This window comes from Anolis sagrei, chromosome X, assembly GCF_037176765.1.
Source record: "Anolis sagrei isolate rAnoSag1 chromosome X, rAnoSag1.mat, whole genome shotgun sequence".
NCBI classification, from domain to species: domain Eukaryota; kingdom Metazoa; phylum Chordata; class Lepidosauria; order Squamata; family Dactyloidae; genus Anolis; species Anolis sagrei.
The window spans coordinates 6,876,221-6,897,777 of NC_090034.1; the positions used below are offsets into that span (position 1 = coordinate 6,876,221).

General features: G+C 42.1%; 1 protein-coding gene across 5 annotated transcripts in view; it reads right to left on the reverse strand.

Moving 5' to 3' along the window:
• The window catches only part of LOC132782172 (protein sidekick-1), a 986,469-nt gene that overhangs the window by 284,017 nt on the left and 680,895 nt on the right, over positions 1–21,557 (reverse strand). The gene's annotated exons all lie outside the window — the stretch shown is intronic.

Below are 21,557 nucleotides of genomic sequence, written 5' to 3' on the forward strand. Positions count from 1 at the left end.
GGAGATTCCATGTGAACATGAGGAAGAACTTCCTGACTGTGAGAGCTGTTCAGCAGTGGAACTCTCTGCCCCAGAGTGTGGTGGAGGCTCCATCTTTGGAAGCTTTTAAACAGAGGCTGGATGGCCATCTGTCAGGGGTGATTTGAATGCAATATTCCTGCTTCTTGGCAGAATGGGGTTGGACTGGATGGCCCATGGGGTCTCTTCCAACTCTGTCATTCGATGATTCTATGATTCTAATCTCCAGGGCAGTAGAAAACAAGCTTGCTCCCTCCTCCCTATAATGTCCCCTCATTTCTTGATCCATGGCCCTCATCATGTCTCCCCTCAGCCTTCTCTTCTTCAGGCTAAACATGCCCAGCTCTTTAAGCCACTCCTCATAGGGCTTGTTCTCCAGGGGCAGTTAATGTGCACCTAAATTAAAGTGCTTGCCACCCAAACGGGAGAAACAGAACATCTCTAGATCGGGGATTCTAAAAATTTTCCACTAGTGACTCCTTTCCTCCTTATACATTTTTACATGATCCTGCGTACTGTATATAAAATAGGCATAAAAATCAAGACATTGCCTAACAATAAATCTGCATTTGCAAGGCTTGCTAAACAGGCTGATTTCCCTTTTGTGTAGTACAGATGAAACATTTACTGCAGGGATCTGAAATGGAACAAACGAAAGAACATGGCATGTTGTTGCTAACAAATTTGTGTAAATGTGTTGCATCCAGAAACCTTTTACTGTTGCCAAATGGTTGGGACCCCAATATTATCCTCAGAGGACCCATTTGGGACCCACAGCTTAAGAAGCAGTGCTCTAGACCAGCAGTCCTCAAAGTGTGCTCCCTGGAGCCCTTAGGACTCCGTAAAGCATACTAAGAGGCTCCATAGTTTCCTCCTCCTCTAAGCCTTCCCTCCTCTTTCCTCCATCTCTCCCTCCCGCAGCCTCCGTTGCCACCAAAAGCCTTTTCCCCCATGGCCCCCTTGCTGATAAAAAGCTTCCGTCCTCACCTTCCTTGCTTGCAAAAGCCTTTTTCCTTGCCTTCCTCACCACTTGGATCCTTTCCTCCTCTCCTTGCTTGCCTCCAAAATCCTATTTCCCTCCCACTGCTCAGGGGGTGTTTTGATTGTGTTTTTCCTGCATGGCAGAAGGAACCGGATGTCCCCTTGTGTCTTCCACTGAAATACTGTTAAGTTTATGTTGGTCCAAAAGCTTGCCCGTGCCCCATATCTTATACAACAGAGTCTCGCTTATCCAACCTTTGCTCATCCAGTGTCCTGTGTGCTGGTATGGCTGTACCAGGATCTCCAACTTTATTTTCTTTCTGTTATCTGATTGCAGTCATAGGGCAGGCCACCTGTCCATCATAATTAAGCTTTGGTTCCGCCCCTTGTTCAGGGCTCTGGGAGGGAAAGGAGCCATTTTTTTGGTCAGTCTCTCATAAGGAAGCTAAACTATAGGTCATAGACCAGCTCGTCCCGTAGAAAAGCTTCTTTTCTCAAGAACATCCGGGGAAACAGAAACAGAAATTCCAGGGAAAAGGTCCCAAGGCTCTGGCTGAGAGCTCACAGCAATCGGGGAAAACATCCCTGAGGTTTTCAAAGAATTATCTGAGGGAGGACAGCACTACAGATCCACGGAACTCCATCTGAAATATCTACAAACCTCGGCTGGTAGGTCTACTCAATACCCAGACGCATTTGGAATCGGTAGTAGGACTCACACCGATGAGGCATAGATAGTAGACAGCCTGGGAGAGGTTAAATAGGGTTTTTTCCTACAGAGAAAGTACAGTTAATCAAGTCAGGTACCAGTCCATTGAGGACTAGACTAAGAAAGCGTTGAAGTGTTGTTTGAACCATTGAAGATTTGTTGTTTGTTCCATAATAAAGACTTTGTTGTATCAGTAAAGACTCTAAAGACCATCACTTCAGAAAATCCCCGAGAACCTCTCTTTGAGGCACCCTGGCTTCCCACTGGACTTAAAGTATACGTCCTATAGAAAAGACAGCCGTTACAGGCCCAGCGAAGGACAGAACATTCTGTCTTAATAACACAGTCTGCCTCCCGCCCGGATCCACAGCTGTTTCAATACATTGCGATGTTTTGGTGCTAAATTCGTAAATACGTAATTATTACAGAACGTTATCTTGTTTTGAACTACTTTTTTGTCAATTTGTTGTAAATCATGATGTTTTGGTGCTTAATTTGTAAAATCATAACATAATTTGACATTTAATAGGGTTTTCCTTAATCCCTCCATAGTATCCAACATTTTTGCTTATCCAATATTCTGCCAGCCCGTTTATGTTGGAAAAGCCAGACTACTGTATACAATATAATCTATATAAATAAAATGTAATATTTGTTTGTGGGATTAACAGAACTCAAAAACCACTAGACGAACTGACATCAAATTTGGACACAAGACACCTAACAACCCAATGTATGGCCTTCACTCAAAAAATTGGTTTTGTCATTTGAGAGTTGTAGTTGCTGGGATTTATAGTTCACCTATAATCAAAGAGCATTCTGAACCCCACCAACGATGGAATTGAACCAAACTTGGCACACAGTTCTCCCATTACCAACAGAAAATACTGGAAGGGTTTGATGTCAGTGTCCTTTGGTTTTGGAGTTGTAGTTCACCTACATCCAAAGATCACTGTGCACTCAAACAATGGTGGATCCGGACCAAACTACACGAATACTCCATATGCCCAAATATGCACCCAGATGGAATTTGGGAAAAATAGAATCTTGACATTTGGGAGTTGTAGTTGCTAGGATTTATAGTTCACCTACAATCACAGAGCATTCTGAACCTCACCATTGATAGAATTGGGCCAAACCTCCCACACAGAACCCCCATGTGGGCCACAGCAGCGTGTGGCAAGGGAAAGGGAGTATAATATAATGTAATGTAATGTAATATGTAAACAATTTTGGGGGGCTCCACGAGAAACGTTTGCTTCAAAAAGGGCTCCGTGGCCAAAAAGGTTCTAGACACTGTGAAACCTTCAGCAAAAGTGGCTGCTGAGTTTTGAAATTTGAATGCTGGGCTAAGGTTCAAACTGTCTGTCACTCAGCCATAAGAAATCTTGAGTTTGATCAGTGCTTTTCACCTTTAACCAAGAATGCGAGGATGGCAAGGGATTGTGAAGAACCATGTAATGTTGTCCTGTGCTACTTAGAGGATGAAACACAGCGTTATGTACATAGATGCAATATAATACACATGCAGGCTTAAAGCAAAGCAGTGATAAGTACAGGATCTACAGTAAGGTGACTCAAGAAACTGAAACTGGCAAGTTATCTGAATTGTACCTATAGGGTGACAAATGGCAAAGCATTGGCAATCATTAAGAAGAGCTGTCCCAAGCGAGTGTTCAAACCAGAGCGCAGCTTTTCATCATCAGAGAAGATGATTGGGAAGGTCTCCAAAGGGACGGCTGACTCAGGACCCGTCTGGAACGCGGGAAGACGCTGCCTTGAAAGGCCAGATGGATGGCAGGTGGTGGGTGACCTGCTTTGGGGCCTGGGAGACTGTCGGCAAAATGGCTGCGGTCCAGAGACAATAATTATCTCTTGCGCACCTGGAAATGACTGAAATGTTGTGCTATAATTGTGACAAGGGGAGAGGAAAAAGCAATGGAGCACCGTAGAAATTCCAAGTAGTTGCCCAGAGCACAGCTAAACTGGTTTCTCATCCAGTCAAGTCATATGCAACTCCTTCCTCAATACAGCGACAGAAAGACAGCAAACATAGAAGGAGGACAGGCTCTAAAAGGCTTCATCAGAACCCCAAAATCTTCTTTGATGAGTTATCTCAGTCCATAATGGGCTTCTTCTTGCAAAAATGATTCTTCACGATCCCAAGAGTCCTTTATTATAATTAATTATACAGCTTGTCCCTTTTCAGACTGGTGTGCCGTCGCGCCTGGAGGCTATAACTCTTAATGAGAGAGGCATGGACGTGGCATCTTTCCCCAGGGGATTGCTTCTTGCCCTCCTATAGGAAACTGGAACTCCCAAAGACCAAAGCACAACAGATAACTCGAAATGGTATTTATTGTTCACAATAAGTTATCTTTCTCGGGCATAAGCTTGATGTTTCAACAGGGATAAAGGAAATATACTTTACAATCTCTGAAGTCCAAGGAGTTTGCAGCTGAGAAGCTTTTCCTGTTTCCTCTTTCTTCAATGGCTGTGAATGCCGGAGCAAACCACAATCCCAGTTCAAATGGCCTATGTTTGAAGACTCAGGATATTCCTCTGGTGCCAAAAGAACCGGTTTGAAGGCGCTTGAGACTTCCAACGTCGTTCAGGTTGGTCTGAACATGACGCATAAGTCTCAAGGGTAAAAAACCTCAGAACTGGTGCTGAGAGGTAATTTAAATCAGGGTCTTTTAGAGTCAAGTCTCTTACTCACGTCCATCTGGTAGAAACTCTGATGGGAGAATGAAAAGAAAGGAAGCACTCCCCTCCTGCAGGAAGAGGGGGAGCCTGCATAAATGTGAAAGGCACCAAGCTTTCATTTAAAATGGAGCAAAGAAGACGTTGGCACATACTGGATCCAAGGCCTAATCTTTTCAGACACCCATTAAGAAAACATTCACATGACCTTAGAAATGTCCTGAAACGGTTTCAGTTTCAGATGGACAACCTAGGAAATAAATGCCTGGCCCATGGCTAAACACAGAGCATCCAAGACATTTTTCAAAAGACGAGAAGACAAAATGTAAAACGTGAGCACTCCTTTCCCAGAGTCGATAACTGAAGCCGGGTGTTGAGAGATCTTTATAAAAATCAATGGGAAGTTTCATGTAAGCCAAAAGTGTTTTTCCCCTTAAGAAAACTTATAAAGATATTTCTTATACACCAGATCTGTGGAACCTCGCTCAAATCTGAAGTAATTGGTGCTCACAATACAGTACACTGACCTTGAAAAACCCAACTTGCCCACTTACACCTGCCTTGGTAAATTTCCCGTGACAGTTTTGCAAGGGGGCCGTAAATGTCCAGAAGAGCACCCTTATATATTTTCTCCCACGTCTTATATATATATTCTCCTTCTGCATGGGATATCCAATCTGTCTTGATCATCAATTCTTTGACAAGGATGAGATGGGAAAGAAATAAAGTTTAAAGTCAAGAGAAGTTGGGCAGGGAGCTTATTGGCAGGATGGCCAACGAGAACGGAGAGGACAGCGCCGCAAAGTCAATATTACTTTTTTTATTGGAGCAAATTACTTTTGCAACTGTAGAAGTTTGTCAGTCACACAAAACTTTTTTTCCTATAGAGAAGAATAATAAAGGAAGTTTAAAGATACAGGATGCAAGGTTCGTTTTTCCTTGATTTAAGCAGCCGTCTGAATATATAAAATTAACGGCAAGGAAGTTGAAATTAACTCAACTGAGCACAATTCTGAATAAATATGTGCAGGTGGCATTCATTATATGAAAGATGAGTGCTAGGAAAGATAACCAATTCTGCCAATGCTTGGAAAGGTTTTTTTTTTAAAGTAATTCATGACATAACATATTATAACATCTCCTCTCATCCATTTAAAAAATTGGTACCAGGTTATATTATTTGTTATGTTGATTTTTTGCTCTTTTTTTTGCCTTACTTTTAATATTTTGAGAGCCCCCAGTCGCGTAGTGGGTTAAACCACTGAGCTGCTGAACTTGCTAACCGAAAAGATGCAGGTTTGAATTTGGAGAGCAGTATGAGCTTCCACTGTTAGCCCCAGCTTCTCCTAACCTAGCAGTCTGAAAACATGCAAATGTGAGTAGATAAATAGGTACCACTTCAGTGGGAAGGCAACACCGCTCCATGCAGTCATGCTGGCCACATGAACTTGGAGGTGTCTATGGACAACGCAGGTTCTTCTGCTTAGAAATGGAAATGAGCACCAACCCCCAGAGTCGGACATGACTGGACTTAACGTCAGGGGAAAAGCTTTACCTTTTTACCATAATATTTTGGGGTAATTATTCAGATAACTAAGAAAATGGTCTGAAGTTTCTTTGAGGGGGAAAAATGCCCTGAAAGCATTTTTTTTTTCTTCCAGTAATGACAAAAATAACAGGACAAAAAGATGCAGGCGAAACATCAGGAGAGAATGCCTCTAGACCATGGCCATATAGCCAGAAAAAAGCTACAACAACTCAGAACAGGAACCGTTTGGGGTTTATAACAACCAAACTTACTTGTTGTTACACTAGAAATATAACACAATTGCAAGTTGTTACAGTATATATTTTACGAAAGGGTTGTTTTGCATTTTGTTACCCTTCAAATTATGATGTTACCAAGCATTTTGGTTTGTTTTCTTTTTCTCTATCAGAAAACAAGTCCTTTGGTGTTTTTAGTTGTTGCCAAGTTAATGTCGTTTTAGCTTTGCTAACTGGGGAACCTGCAAGAACCTTAATAAATAAGGTGCTTGAAATATGGTGAATTTCTTCCTTTCATATGAGAACCATAGTGCTCCTTTCATTCCATGAGGATACAATGGGAAGCCAAGATTGACCTTTACTCTCCAGTAGGCTTGTGCATTTCGGGAGATCTGCTATCCGTTTCTGCTTGCCGGATATGGAAGCCCCCGTATCCATTTTTGCATGCCTACCGAAAATGGGCATGCTGCCAAATCAGAGTTTTCGGTCTGTAGCCAGTAACTGTGGCTAGACTCCACCCATTGGTGGCAATTGGGAACTTATGAGGCTCCCCCTTTCCTGGAAGCCTTTCCTTTCTTCCCTTCAAGGGAATCTGGGTGTCAATAACGGGGTGTAGCGAAATTGCTACTCTATATTAAATTTTTGGTGTATAGCTCTATGTTTACATATGGCAGATAGGGAAGCAACAGCAGAGATACGATTCATTTGCATATGGAAGTCGATTGGTCATATGCAGATTAGCGTAGGCCCAGGATTTGAAAAGGCTGCTAGGCCAAAATGACAGTTGGAGAGAGAGAAGAGTTGAACATTCCAAAGGGGTGGAGCCAAAGTTTAAAAATAGGCAGTTAGAGAGAGAAAGGGAGACAGTTAGGGATTCCTGTTTGTGAGAGACAGTTAGGAACTTCTGTGAGAGAAAAGAGTTAGGGACTCCTGTTAGAAATAAGCAGTTATTTAGCGTTTGGCTAAATAGTGCAATGAATACAGGAAGATGGTACAACCGAACATAGGAATTGGTATAAAGGATTATGATTATGGATTCTGATTCTGACTTGTTGCTGAGGCATTACGATTAGGATAATCGATTGTCTTGATTTGGTATATTTTGTATTTAATTGCTTTTGATATTGTTGTTTGATATTGTTGTGATTACCTTTACTATGTAAACCGCCTTAAGTCGCCATTTTGGCTGAGAAAGGCGGTATAGAAGTAAAGCAAATAAATAAATAAATGTGTTAAAGACTTCTGATATATAGAAGCAGTTAGGTAAATAGAGCTCAAGTTTTAGGAACACAAAGAAAGCCAGTGGTGCTTTAGTCAGAAAATAATTTCAGTCAAGGGTGTGTAAAGCAAGTAACATGTTTGTGAATGTGAAACATTGAAAGTCTATTTCAGAAAAGTAAACCACGTATATTATACTGACTGTAAGCCTCAAGATTGCAACAAAACACAAATATAACCACAAGCGTTGGAGCCAGAAGTTATAAATAAACTGTGTTACTTTGTTATACAGAAGTGTGTCTCAGTGCATGTACAAAGGTTAAACAGCACACAGAAAGTCCCAGCTAATATAAAAGAAGAAACTGAACCCTTATAAGAGTAAAGAGGTTTTTCTTAAATAAAGAAATAGTCTCTCTCCCTTGCTACACAGGACTAAGAAAGCACCCTATCCAGCTCATGGTGGGGTGGGGTGGGGTGGGGACACTTCCCACTGGCTCCCCTTCCATATCCTACATTAAGACCTGGATTTAAAAAGCATCAGAGTTAAGATACCACTCTTTCTGGATCCTTTCCCTTCTATTTGTAGAGGAGACCAGGTTTAATGCTTCTTAAAACTGTTTCTACTCTAAAAAAGAGGCAGGCGTGCACACTTTCTCTCTCAGCACCAGCAGCACACCACACAGCTGGAGCTCAGTGAACCTATCCTCCCTGGACTACCTTAAAAATCCCCTCTTTTCTCTACTGCTTGCAATCTCCCTTCTGCTTGAGGTTTTGTTTCCTTATCAAAGTTGTTTCTACTTTCTACTCTAGAGAAGTGGGAGGCTTCCCTTTTTGTTTGCTGGGATTACTATTATTGATAATAAATATTATCTTTAGTATTTTATGAATGAGAAGAAGAAGATAAGGAGAAAAAGAAGCTAGAAGGGTGACTCTCCAACCCCCAAAACGTGCATGCACTGCACCCACTGTCCCTCAGGTCCCTATTTTCCAGTCAGTCCCACTAAATAAAAGAATCAGGAAAGTAAATGAAAATAAAGAAGATTAAGCTGTGACGCCAAATAGGGGAGGAGGAGCCAAGATCGGCTGCCATGTGGTCCCTTTTCGGATGGGAAGTCCTAACAGCTGGTCTCTTGCCGTTACAGATACTGGATCAAACTGAATACAGATTGGCTGAAGGAAATGGCTAAAAACAGATTCCGGCTCACGTTTACTCTCCTGTATGTTTTAATGCATTTATATCTATTTATTTATTTATATTTATTTATATCTATTTATTTATATTTATATTTATATCTAAATATTTAAATATATATTGTGATATACACATTATTAAAATTAAGCTCAGAATGTCCAGGGTGGTCAGCTGGTGACAATGGAGAGGGGGGAAAGCTCGCTCAGAGAGAGGAAGGAGTGCAATTATTACTTTCATAGGCAAGTCAATATTTTTGTATGAAAAAAATAAAATAAGATTATCAGCCACAAGAAAATGAATGTCAGGTGACAGGCTATTCTTGCATCTTCTTACCAAATACATGCCCTGAGGCTGGAGACTTATGTTACCCTGAGTTTGCTGATGACTCTCTCACACACAGTGCCTTTATTGGCATATAACAACAAAATCACAACACAGGTATATACAGCAAAAGGAAGTCACAGATAAAAAGAAAACATACTTAAAAGTTACTAATCTCAAGGATAAAGTTTGCAACAGTCTCACAAAAGACAGCATCAGGGTTCTTCAGAAGATATAGAATTTGCCAGTGAGAACACTGTGAAAAAATGGAATTCCTGTATTTTATATGTATATTAACATATTTGGGGGCAAATAAACAGAGAACGATGAAGTGTTTCAACAGAGACCGTCACAAGAACATATCCTTTTTGAATGTTCCCCTTTTTTATATCTCCCCTCCCAAAAGAGTTGATGGGAACATATTACATCTGGCAATTGGCAAAGCTCTCCTCTGGGTGGGATGAATCAAAATGGGAAGATATGCTGCCATAATAATTCCACGCTCGCATGGAATCAATGATGTGGTAGGGGAACAGGTTGTTTCCCCAATTGATTACCCAAATCAATTTGTTCTTTTATTTTTCTCTTTCATGGATGCCATGTTCTTTTAGAAGCTTGTTTAGGCCAAGTTAATGGCTATTTAGGCTTTCTCCGTGTGCACTTTTTGAATTATAAGAATCATGAAGTAGGGCATCAGGATTTTAGAGAAGCTTAGGTGGGGAAGGACCACAAAAAGGTTGGGAACCACTGCTCCAGATGAAATATCCTTGGTGATTCTCTCTGACACCAAGAAGCAAACATTGGGTTTAATACAGAAAAATGAAAGCCTGAGCTACGGAAGACCAAAACCTTACTTAATTTTCAAGATCCAATTCGAGTAGAATTACCCAGAACTGGGGGATCTGCACTCCTTTAAATATCATTGATCCAGTAAATTATTCCACTTGTCACGAACAACTGGATTTCGGCTCAAGGCTTTTGTCAAGATGGATTCCGGCCTGTCACACAGCGAAAAGATGAACATATTCTTCCAGTGGAAATTACAACTTAATCTACACATTTTGAAATGCATGGAAATGTCAAGGTTGTGTGTAGCAACTGCCAAGTGGAGATTTTTTTTACCAAGGATGAAATCGAAAGCATCATGTCGCTATCAAGCCCCTTAAAGACTCTGAGAAGATCACTGCTGATATTTTGGTCAAGTCTAAAAGATATGTAAAATCTTCAAGAAAAATAATCTCAGCTAATGACAATGAAACACCAAAGTGAAAAAATACATTTGCTTCTTTTTTCTGTTGTCCGAGAAAAATGTGAGATGAGAAAGTGAGAAATGTCTCCAGGCCGGGCGATGGTTATCAGCTACTCGTCATTTTCAATGGGAACACAATGTTTCTCCATTGTTACATGGGCATCCTCTGTTCGGCAATAGTTCAGTGTTTTCATTATAGAGGTTTATAACTCAGTCATTTGAAATCACTTTGGGATGAAATTTGGTACGCTGCCTGTCAGCCCGCATGCAATTTTTTTCCCCTCTTACAAAAGACTACTTAAATCGATTCAGCTGTTTTTGATTTAAAGATCGGCAAAAGCATAAAATTGTCAGAGTCTCCGGCACTTTATTTACCAAGCTTTAAAGTGAGAATGACATCAAGAAGAGCGCCTTATACAATGGATGAATCCTAATAGCTCCGTTGACATTGAAAATCTGACTTAACCTGTAGAACTGGACAAACTCATAGAAAAGTTTGACAATAAAGTCTAAAACTATGTGCTTCTGTGGCTAAACACACTCGTCACATTTCACAGTTGTGCCCAATACAATGGCGACATTTATTATTGACTGGGTAACCTGCAATGCTAGGCGCCATACAGATCACATAAGAATCCTGCCTAAGAAATCGTCTGCTCTCCAACACAAAGAACAGGAATGCCATAATTAATCTTCATGTGATGGCCATGCAGAAGCCATTGAAATCCACAAGTATGTGGACAATTTCAACATAAGACTCCAGCAAAGCATTCTAGTGGGGAAGCATGCGGGGAATGCGGAAGTGCTTCATCAGTGTCGCAGATGGACAATTAAAGCGACAGCTTCCCTGGTGGCCAGAAAAAGTTAAATAGCCTCTGTGTATGTCTGTATATGTTGTATGTTAAAATTGGCATTGAATGTTTGCCATATATGTGTACACTGTAATCCGCCCTGAGTCCCCTGCGGGGTGAGAAGGGTGGAATATAAAAGCTGTAAGTAAATAAATAAATAAACATAAAGGAGGAAACCGTGAAAACGAACAAAATCTGGTGACCATCCACGATGACTTCTGGTCATGCTGGACTTGATCCTATAGACATAGGCGAGGAAGTCTACTGGGATCCATAGAATTTACTTTTGACGAGTAATTAAACTTGTTAGAATTTGAGCTTTTACTGGGAGTATTCCTAGCTCAGCCCTTACTCCCGCCGTCAGCGTTGTTCTGGAAAGGCCCAGGAAGGTGCGAAGGATGGCGGCTCTAAATAATGAGCTGGTTGGATTCGGTCTGCCTTTGCAATTTCTGGGTGTTCTGGGTCCGGGGGCAGGGCAAGTGCTCAAGCGGCGCATTAGGGATGTCTATGCACAGCTGGACCTAGAGAGCATAGGTAGGTCTTCAGCCACAAGGTTTTTAGCTTCCCACAAAAGGAATACTCATTTAGAACACTAACTATTCCACTTCCTCTACCCTTAAGAAGAATATATACTAGGGCTAGGTTTGAACAACTCGGTACTATGGTGCAAACCGGGCATTACTATAACATCCCAAGAAGTGAGAGATTCTGCGTCTGGGGAGAACAAACAGTGGAAGACATTGAACATTTCTTAATTGACTGTCCAGCATACACTGAACTGCGAGACAGATATTTACATCCAATATGATCCAACTGCAGGTCCCCCAACAGAAATGATATTCTGACATCCCTCTTGCAAGGGCAGGAAAGATCCAGCATCATCAGAGTAAGCCTTTTTATTCTGAAAGCTATTAAGAAAAGAGCAGATTTCCTGAAAGAAGGACCAGGAAAATAAGAGTCTGACTTATCACCTTGTTGCCTTGTTTTTTACTCGTGTTTTATTTTGAAATGGTCATATGACTGATCAAATAAATAAATATTATTATTATTATTATTATTATTATTATTATTATTATTATTATGGTGACCAGTATTTAAAAAACTCTCAAATCATAATAGTTAAGAACAACACTCAAAAGCAGGGAATTCCAGACAAGATGCAATCAGGGCCAGCTAATCACCTCCCAACAAAGGATTCCCCCAGGCAGACCTTGAAAACTGCTAAGCCATCAAATACTAATCAAGGTGGCCAATTGCTACATTCACACCTACTTCAAGCAGACAAGAGTTCTTTCTCTCACCCTGGACATTTCACAGATACATAGACCCCATTTTCCTAGTTTCCAGCAGACCTCACAACCTCTGAGGATGCCTGCTATAGATGCAGGTGAAATGTCAGGAGAGAATGCTTCTGGAACATGGCCAGACAGCCTGGAAAATACAGAACCTATTAAAACTGTGGTTGGAATTTATCAGCCACCAAAATGCTGAAAAGAAATATTTAAATGGTTGAACTGATAAGTAGGCTCATGTCAAACGCAGCTTTAAGGTCTTTTCATGAGATGGGAGATGATAGACTAAAGACTTTTCCATGTGTGGCCTCTAAGAGGATTTGAGAGACTCCAAGAGATCATTGTGGAAACATTCACACAGAGTTTAGTCTTCAGGTATTATCATCAGAGCGAGAATGGCAAAACCTCATTTGAGTAAATATTGCCAGGAAGCTCTTATGATAGGTTCTTCATAATTCAAAAGCCAACCTGAAGGCAAATAACAGTCACAATCACTTACTTACTTAGGCCATCCTTCATTGTCCGAATAGGATAGTCTCGGATCAGTGTACTGGCGGTGGGTCCGTAGGTGACTGTGGAGCCCTATTCTTGATCTGCATCATCTCCCGCAGTGGGTTAAACCCCTGTGCCGGCAGGACTGAAGACCGACAGGTTGCAGGTTCGAATCCGGGGAGAGAGTGGATGAGCTCCCTCTATCAGCTCTAGCTCCTCATGCGGGGACATGAGAGAAGCCTCCCACAAGGATGATAAAACATCAAAATATCCGGGCGTCCCCTGGGCCACGTCTTTGCAGATGGCCAATTCTCTCACACCAGAAGCGACTTGCAGTTTCTCAAGTCGGCTGACGACAAAAAAAAAAATCCCTTCCAGGTGGAAGGCAGTCCCGTTCGGGGTTGGATTGACGATCCTTCCTTTTGGCACATTTCTCTCTTTCACCCTCCATTCGTGCCTCTTCAAATTCTACAGCACTGCTGGTCACAGCTGACCTCCAGCTGGAGCACTCAAGGGCCAGGGCTTCTCAGTTCTCGGTGTCTACGCCAGAGTTTTTAAGGTTGACTTTGAGCCCATCTTTAAATCTCTTTTCCTGTCCACCAACATTTCGTTTTCTATTCTTGAATTTGGAGTAGACCAACTGCTTTGGGAGATGGTGGCTGGCCATCCGGACAACGTGGCCAGTCCAGCAGAGTTGATGGCGGAGGACCATCGCTTCAATGCTGGTGGTCTTTGCTTCTTCCAGCACGCTGACATTTCTCCGCTTGTCCTCCCAAGAGATTTTCAGGATTTTTCGGAGGCAACGCTGATGGAATACATCTAGGAGTTGCATGTGACTTCTGTAGATAGTCCACGTCTCGCAGGCGTATAGCAGAGTTTGGAGGACAATAGCTTTATAGACAAGCACTTTGGTATCTCTACGGATGTCCCAGTCCTCAAACACTCTCTGCTTCATTCGGAAAAGTGCTGTACTTGCAGAGCTCAGGCGGTGTTGTATTTCAGTGTCAATGTTAACTTTTGTGGAGAGGTGAATAGGCGGGGGAGAAACCCTACGAGAGGTTTGTACAGCTTCATAAAACCAACGCAGCCCATCAGCAATGAATGGCAAAACCACGGAAAACATTGAGAGGGGCCATCGGGTATTTGGCAGACCACCACCAATGGCTGCTGAGCTATATTTGGCTTGGCGGAGAGGCACAGCATTATAAAGACTTGCCTGTAATAGTGAGGTATTGCATTTGGCATTGGAAACATGGAAGAAAATGTTGCCACTGACAAAGGATTTATTGACACAAGTGGCGGATGGCTTCAGTGCCAAAAACAAAAAGTGAGTGATTGCCCTTGGTTTGGAATAGATCCAACATGTCCCTTTGCATTTGACTTCCAAAACTTGTGGCCTTCCTTAGGATTTCTCTTAGCCATACGTTTTATCAAAAATGCGTATTACGGAAATTGTTTTTAATATAAATTCTGTGATCCCTTGATTTCTTTTTTTTTGGAAGACGAAGATATCCCTGCTTTTAAATCCAGCTTTTCTTTATTACGCTGGGTTCAAGTGTGCAGCACGGGGGAGATGAAAAATTAGCGCTAATAAATTTTAATAGACCTTTTAAGCAGTATGTCATGCGGCTATTCTATAAATCAGGATGATGGGATTACAAGGTCAAGAGCGTCTTGACCCGCACGGAGCAAAGAATAAAGAGCCGGATTGTTCCTTCACGTAAGGTGGAATAAAAGCAAGGCGGCCCACTGTGCCTTTTAAAAAACATGAAGTAAAGTTTTAGAAGAATATCGTGGTTTTTGCACACACAGAAAAGGTAGCTGGGAGAAGGGGGTGGTGATGATGGATTTTTGAGCATTTTAACGCTTGATATTATGTTTGGAGGGCAATCAGCAGCCTCTTGACAAATATTATAGTCATTACCCCCTAGGAGGGGCCATGGTGACGCAACAGGTTAAACCGCTGAGCTGCAGAAAATGCTGACCAAAAGGTCACCAGTTCAAATCTGCAGAGCAGGGTGAGCTCCTGTCATTAGCCCCAGCTTTTGCCAACCTAACTGTTCTGTCACGCGCTGGGCCTGTAAATAGTTGTCTTTAAAACAGGACGTGCAACCTTTGCCCAACGGGAAGCCAGGGGGCCTAAAGAGAAGTTCTCAGAGGTTTCCACCACAAACAGTTTTAGATGGCTTGAGAAGTACAACGAAGTCTTTTATTAATGAACAATCAAAAAGAAACTTCTCTTGTCTTCAGTAAAGTTAAGCAAATGGTTCCAAGCTTTTAGGTAACTGGTGAATTCCTAATCTTGCGCATGAAGGACAGGCAACTATCTTCAATAACTTCTTCTTTAAAGGAAAATCCCCTTTTTAACTTCTCTCAGGCTGACTGAAACTTAAACCTAACTGATGTGGGCACCACTACCGGGTTGAACTGCGTCTCAAAGCACCGAGTGGACCTACCAGCAAGGCCTGTAGTCTCTTCAGCTGGAGTTCTTTGATCTTTAGGGCTGTTTCCCTGGAAAGTCTTTGGAGACTCTTTTCCTTCTGTTTCTATTGGAATTTCTGTAACCCTGGAAATTTTTAAAGGCCGAAGCTTTTGTACAGAGGAAGCTTTACACACGTCCTGTACATAGGCTCCCTTCCCTTCCCAATTGCCCTGAGCAAGGGGCAGGACCAAACTTAATGATGATGGACAGGCGGCTTGCCCTATAACTGCAACCAAAGAAGCAACCTATCTCAGTCCCTGAAACTTAGGACTGCAAACAAACATTCAGTGCAAAGCAAACAAAATTGGAGCTCCTGGTACAGCTGTACCAGAACACTAACTGTTCATATTTAATGTTTATTTTACTTAAGTGATATTTGTCTTTATTGTTCTAATGTGGCACAAATCCTATGTAAAATCGTACTGCGTATTTTTGACATTAATAATGAAATCTGAAATATATACAGAAACTCCGGCAGGAAGTTAACGGCACTCCATGCAGTCATTCTGGCCACATGGCCTTGGAGGTGTCTATGGACAACACCGGCTCTTCAGCTTAGAAATGGAGATGAGCACCAACCTCCAGAGTTGGACACAACTGGACGTAATGTCAGGGGACGTCCAAAACACCTGGAGAGAGGGCCAAAGTTTGCCCATGCCTGGTCTAGACTCATCCTTGGTGGGGCTTTTTGTCTACAAAATCCAGCGTTCTAGTTAATAGACTCTTGTTACCGTAGTTGCATTTGGAGATAGGTTAAAAAATACTTTTTTCTAAGTAGACATCTATAAAACTGCATTATATACAGCAGAAAATAAAGCTTCCTCCACCAAACGTTTGGAACTACAGTGATTTCACATACAGAGAGAGAGAAAAATGAGACAGAGGGGCAATGTTTTGGTGCTGCAGAGGATCATCTTAGGGATGTTGAAACCTGGTATTGATCCAAGTAGCACTTTCCAAACACCATCTGTCAATTCGAAAGCAACGGGTCCTTTTATATCTGATAAAAGGCTACATAGCCAAGCTGAAAGGGTATTCTTGTATTTTCATGTTGGGGAAGAAAACACATTCAGAGGCAAGACTGATGCGCAGTTCTATTTCAGATGAACGGTAGAAACCAAATCACTTTCTCAATGGCTATCTCAGTAATTCTTGCAGGAATTTACTGATCTCACTAGGAAAAAATATATAAAATTCCAGTTCATTGAATCTATTTGACGCTACATTCCTTCCCAAAAAGCAGGTAAGAGTCACCAAGGTACTTTCAGGCTACTAACTGGTGATGCAGCTGAGGTTCTAGGTTCCAACTTAACCAAAAAACTTACTTTTTTCTCAGCTGAATCAACTTCGATTGAAGAGATAATGAAAGAGAGAGGGATTGCAAACAGCTATTTCATTCTTGCAGGAATTTACTGATCTCACTGGAAAAATATATAAAATTCCAGTTCTTTGAGTCTGACTCTACATTCCTTCCCAACAAGCGGGTAAGAATCATAGAATCATAGAATCAAAGAGTTGGAAGAGACCTCCTGGGCCATCCAGTCCAACCCCATTCTGCCAAGAAGCAGGAATATTGCATTCAAATCACCCCTGACAGATGGCCATCCAGCCTCTGTTTAAAAGCTTCCAAAGAAGGAGCCTCCACCACACTCCGGGAAAGAGAGTTCCACTGCTGAACGGCTCTCACAGTCAGGAAGTTCTTCCTCATGTTCAGTTGGAATCTCATTTCTTGTAGTTTGAAGCCATTGTTCCGCGTCCTAGTCTCCAAGGGAGCAGAAAACAAGCTTGCTAACTCTTCCCTGTGGCTTCCTCTCACATGGCTATCATATCTCCTCTCAGCCTTCTCTTCTTCAGGCTAAACATGCCCAGCTCCTTAAGCCGCTCCTCATAGGGCTTGTTCTCCAGACCCTTGATCATTTGAGTCGCCCTCCTCTGGACACATTCCAGCTTGTCAATATCTCTCTTGAATTGTGCTGCCCAGAATTGGACACAATATTCCAGGTAAAGTGGTCTAACCAAGGCTGAATAGAGCATGGGGAGCATGACTTCCCTGGATCTAGACACTATGCTCCTATTGATGCAGGCCAAAATCCCATTGGCTTTTTTTGCCACCACATCACATTGTTGGCTCATGTTTAACTTGTCCACGAGGACTCCAAGATCTTTTTCACACGTACTGCTCTCGAGCCAGGCATTGTCCCCCATTCTGTATTTCGTTTTTCCTGCCAAAGTGGAGTATCTTGCATTTGTCACTGTTGAACTTCATTTTGTTAGTTTTGGCCATGGTCGTTTCAGGATACTAACTGGTGACACAGCTGAGGTTAACCAAAAAGCTTACTTTTTTCTCAGCTGAATCTACTTCGAACGTTTGCCATAAAGAGATAATGAAAGAGGGGAGGATTGTTTAGGTCACTTTGGGTTCCTTGAAGGAAAACGTGGGATATGAAAGTAATGATCAATCCACTGGTTCCCAAACATTGGTTCTCTAAATGTTTGGAACCAGTTCCAAACTATGTCTAATAGTCAGGAATTTTGAGGGCCAAATTCTAAAATCTTTGAAAGGACAAAGTTTGGGAGCCACTGTACTAGGCATAATGTCCAAACTGAAGGAGGACCGCTGACATTTTTCAGGTGTATGACACATGCTTTCTGAGCTTCAAGCCTTTCCATCTCTACATAGGTCTTGGAGAGGCTGCTACTTGAAACCCCAGTCTTGAAATCCTGAATCTCGTAACTTGATAGACTGGATATAAAAGAGCTCCCAGAATGCTATGTGAATCACTAATGTAGAAAAAGATGTGAATGAATGCAAAAGGAACTAAGACATGTGGCAAGTCATGCATAAATATGACCTGTTTGACTATATATGAAAATCTTAAAAATGGAACATTAGTCAATTCCGAATGCGGTGCGATGACACCGGAAACACGAGGAGATATTTTCAAACTGTGAAATCCTAAGAGAAAAGGAAACGAGGGAAATCTTTAGAGCCTGCTTAGAAATATGTGGGTGTGTGAACAGAACCTTTGCACAGACCTCTTTAAAGATCAGAGCTATAACTGCCTCTCCCTTAATCAAAGGAGGACTTCTGTGCCGAAGTCTTTCCCAGGAACCACTTTCATATTCCGACCAATGAAAGGTCTATGCACTTAGTACCTAGGTACGCGTGTTTGACTTCAACATTTCAGGTGAGAATAAGTCTCTGAGAACTAGAAAAAGGTGACTCAGGATGATAGGATTTTTAAAATCTTTTAAGGGGTTTAAAAGATTAAGGGAACTACTGACCACATAGGGAAGCTGATGAAAAAACACAACCTACAAACTATCAACAGACCCAACTAAGAAAATCCAACAAATGCTACGTTCAGCAAAGGACAAGAGGGATCCTCTCACCTCTGCAGGAGTCTACTGTATCCCATGCAGCTGTGGACAAGAAGCCTACATAGGGACCACCAAAGGTAGGATTGACTAAACACACATCAAGGAACATGAAAGGCATTGCAGACTAACTCAACCTGAGACGTCAGTCATAGCAGAGCACCTGATGAATCAACCTGGACACAGCATATTGTTTGAGAACACAGAAATGCTGGTTTAAAGTGTTCCATCGATGGCATTTGACACCTGTCCAACTTTCCAAATTTAATGAAAAGCTTGATAGCTTATGTTGGAAATGTAGGAAAGAATCAGGAACTTACTATCATTTATTTTGGAGTTATTTATTTATTATTCAAACTTTAATGCTGCCACTTCCCTGGGGCTCATAGCGGCTTACAAGAATGGCTAAAATCTAACACAATTTTAAAAAAATTAAAAACAGCAATATCAAAAATCAAAGGCCTGTCGAAACAGATATGTCTTACATGCCCTGCGGAAAGCTGATAAGTCCCGCAAGGCACGGACTTCAAGTGGCAGAGTATTCCAGAGCGATGGTGCCACTACTGTAAAGACTCTGCGTCTGGTTGCTGTTAGACACGAGGTCTTGACACTGGGAATTTCCAATAGATCTTGGTCCTCAGAACGGAGGGATCTCTGGGGTTGGTAGGGGGTGAGGCGGTCCCTCAGGTACATCGGTCCCAGACCATGCAAGGCCTTAAAGGTGAGTACCATCCCTTTGAAAGTGATCCGGTGCTCAATGGGTAACCAATGCAGCTGTAGTAAGATTGGTGTGATGTGGCATCTCATCGGAATTCCCGCAAGAAGCCGAGCAGCTGCATTTTGCACCAATTTGAGCTTCCGGATCACCGACAGAGGAAGGCCAATGTAGAGGGCGTTACAGTAGTCCAGTCTTGAGATGACCGTAGCCTGGATCACTGTAGCTAGGTTGTCCCTGGAGATCCAAAAATTCTGGACTCTGGTCCATAAACATACACAAAACATAATTAAAACAAAATTCGACAGGAAGCCTGAATATTACTTGCTGAATATAACAAATCTTGATTTTAAAGACAAATGATGAAGAAATCTTTTTTTATCTGTCAGCTGCTGCAAGAATATTAATTGCTCAAAAATGGAAAACGAAAGAAATCCCTTCCAATGAGGAGCGGATTAAGAAAATATTAGAATATATGGACGTGGATAGGCTTTCTTATTTACTAAGAGGACATAATAGTGAGAAGCCAGTAAATTGGAACCAACTTAAGGAGTACCTAAGAGGGAAAATTAAACTTAATATTTAATGTATTGTCGAAGGCTTTCATGGCCGGGATCACTGGGTTGTTGTAGGTTTTTCCGGGCTATATGGCCATGTTCTTGAGGCAATTTTTCTCCTGACGTTTCGCCTGCATCTGTGGCAAGCATCCTCTGAGGATGCTTGCCATAGATGCAGGCGAAACATCAGGAGAAAAATTGTCTCCAGAACATGGCCATATAGCTCGGAAAAACCTACAACAACCCACTTAATATTTAACATTTGCTACCATGAACTGACATCGACTACGGTGCAAATGAGACCTTAAGAAGATACAAGTAACTGAAGACTCATACCTCTGTCGACCGAACTGGAAGTTCAAGATTTTATTTTAACCCTTTTTTTATTTTATTTTTTATTTTCTCTTTTTGGTGTGGTTGGTTTTGTCTTATTTGGTCGGTCACTTCCCTCTTCCCTCTTCCCCCTCACTACCTTACCCTACCTTCTACTTCTATTCCCCTATTTCCTACTTTACTTTATAATGTTGATTGTTCCCCCTCTTTCACTGTTGAAGAAAAAACTCAATAAAAATTATATAGGTAAAGGTAAAGGTTGTCCCCTGACATTAAGTCCAGTCGTGTCCGACTCGGGGGTGTGGTGCTCATCTCCATTTCTAAGCCGAAGAGCCAGCGTTGTCCGTAGACACCTCCAAGGTGGCCGGCATAACTGCATGGAGAGCCGTTACCTTCCCACCGGAGCGGTACCTATTGATCTACTCACATTTTGCATGTTTTCGAACTGCTAGGTTGGCAGAAGCTGGGGCTGACAGCGGAAGCTTACGCCACTCCCCGGATTCGAACCTGCGGCCTTTCGGTCAACAAGTTTAGCAGCTCAGTGCTTTAACCCACTGAGAGCCGCTCCAGTTAGCAACCTGGCTACCATCCGATGGACCAGTTGAAGCTTCCGGACAGTCTTCAAAGGCAACCCCACATAGAAAGCGTTGCAGTAGTCTATACGGGATGTAACAAGACTGTGGACTACTGTGGCCAAGTCAGATTATTTATTTATTTATTTATTTATTTACAGCATTTATATTCCACCCTTCTCACACCGCAGGGGACTCAGGGCGGATCACAGTGTACATATATATGGCAAACATTCAATGCCAATTTTTTACATACGAACATATACAGACATAGACAGAGGCTATTTAACTTTTTCTGGCCGCCAGGGGAGCTGTCGCTTTCATCGTCCATCTGTGACACTGATGAAGTACTTCCGCATTCCCCGCATGCTTTTTGCTGGAGCCTTTTTTATGGCCTCATAAATTAGTTAATTTAGCCTCCCCACACTTTAAGGTGGTACCTAATTTTCCTACTTGACAGATGCAACTGTCTTTTGGGTTGCAAAGGTCGACAACAGGCTACACAATTGGTTGGAAACCCACTCCAACGCGGGCCGGCTTCGAACTCATGACCTTTTGGTCAGAGTGATCTTAATGCAGCTGACCCTCAGCCAGCTGCGCCACAATCCTCAAGCAGACAAGAGTTCTTTCTTCCACAGATATGTAAACATCACTTGCCTAGTTTCCAACAGAGCTCACAACGTCTAAAGGTACCTGCCATAGATGTGGGCAAAACGTCAGAAGAGAATAT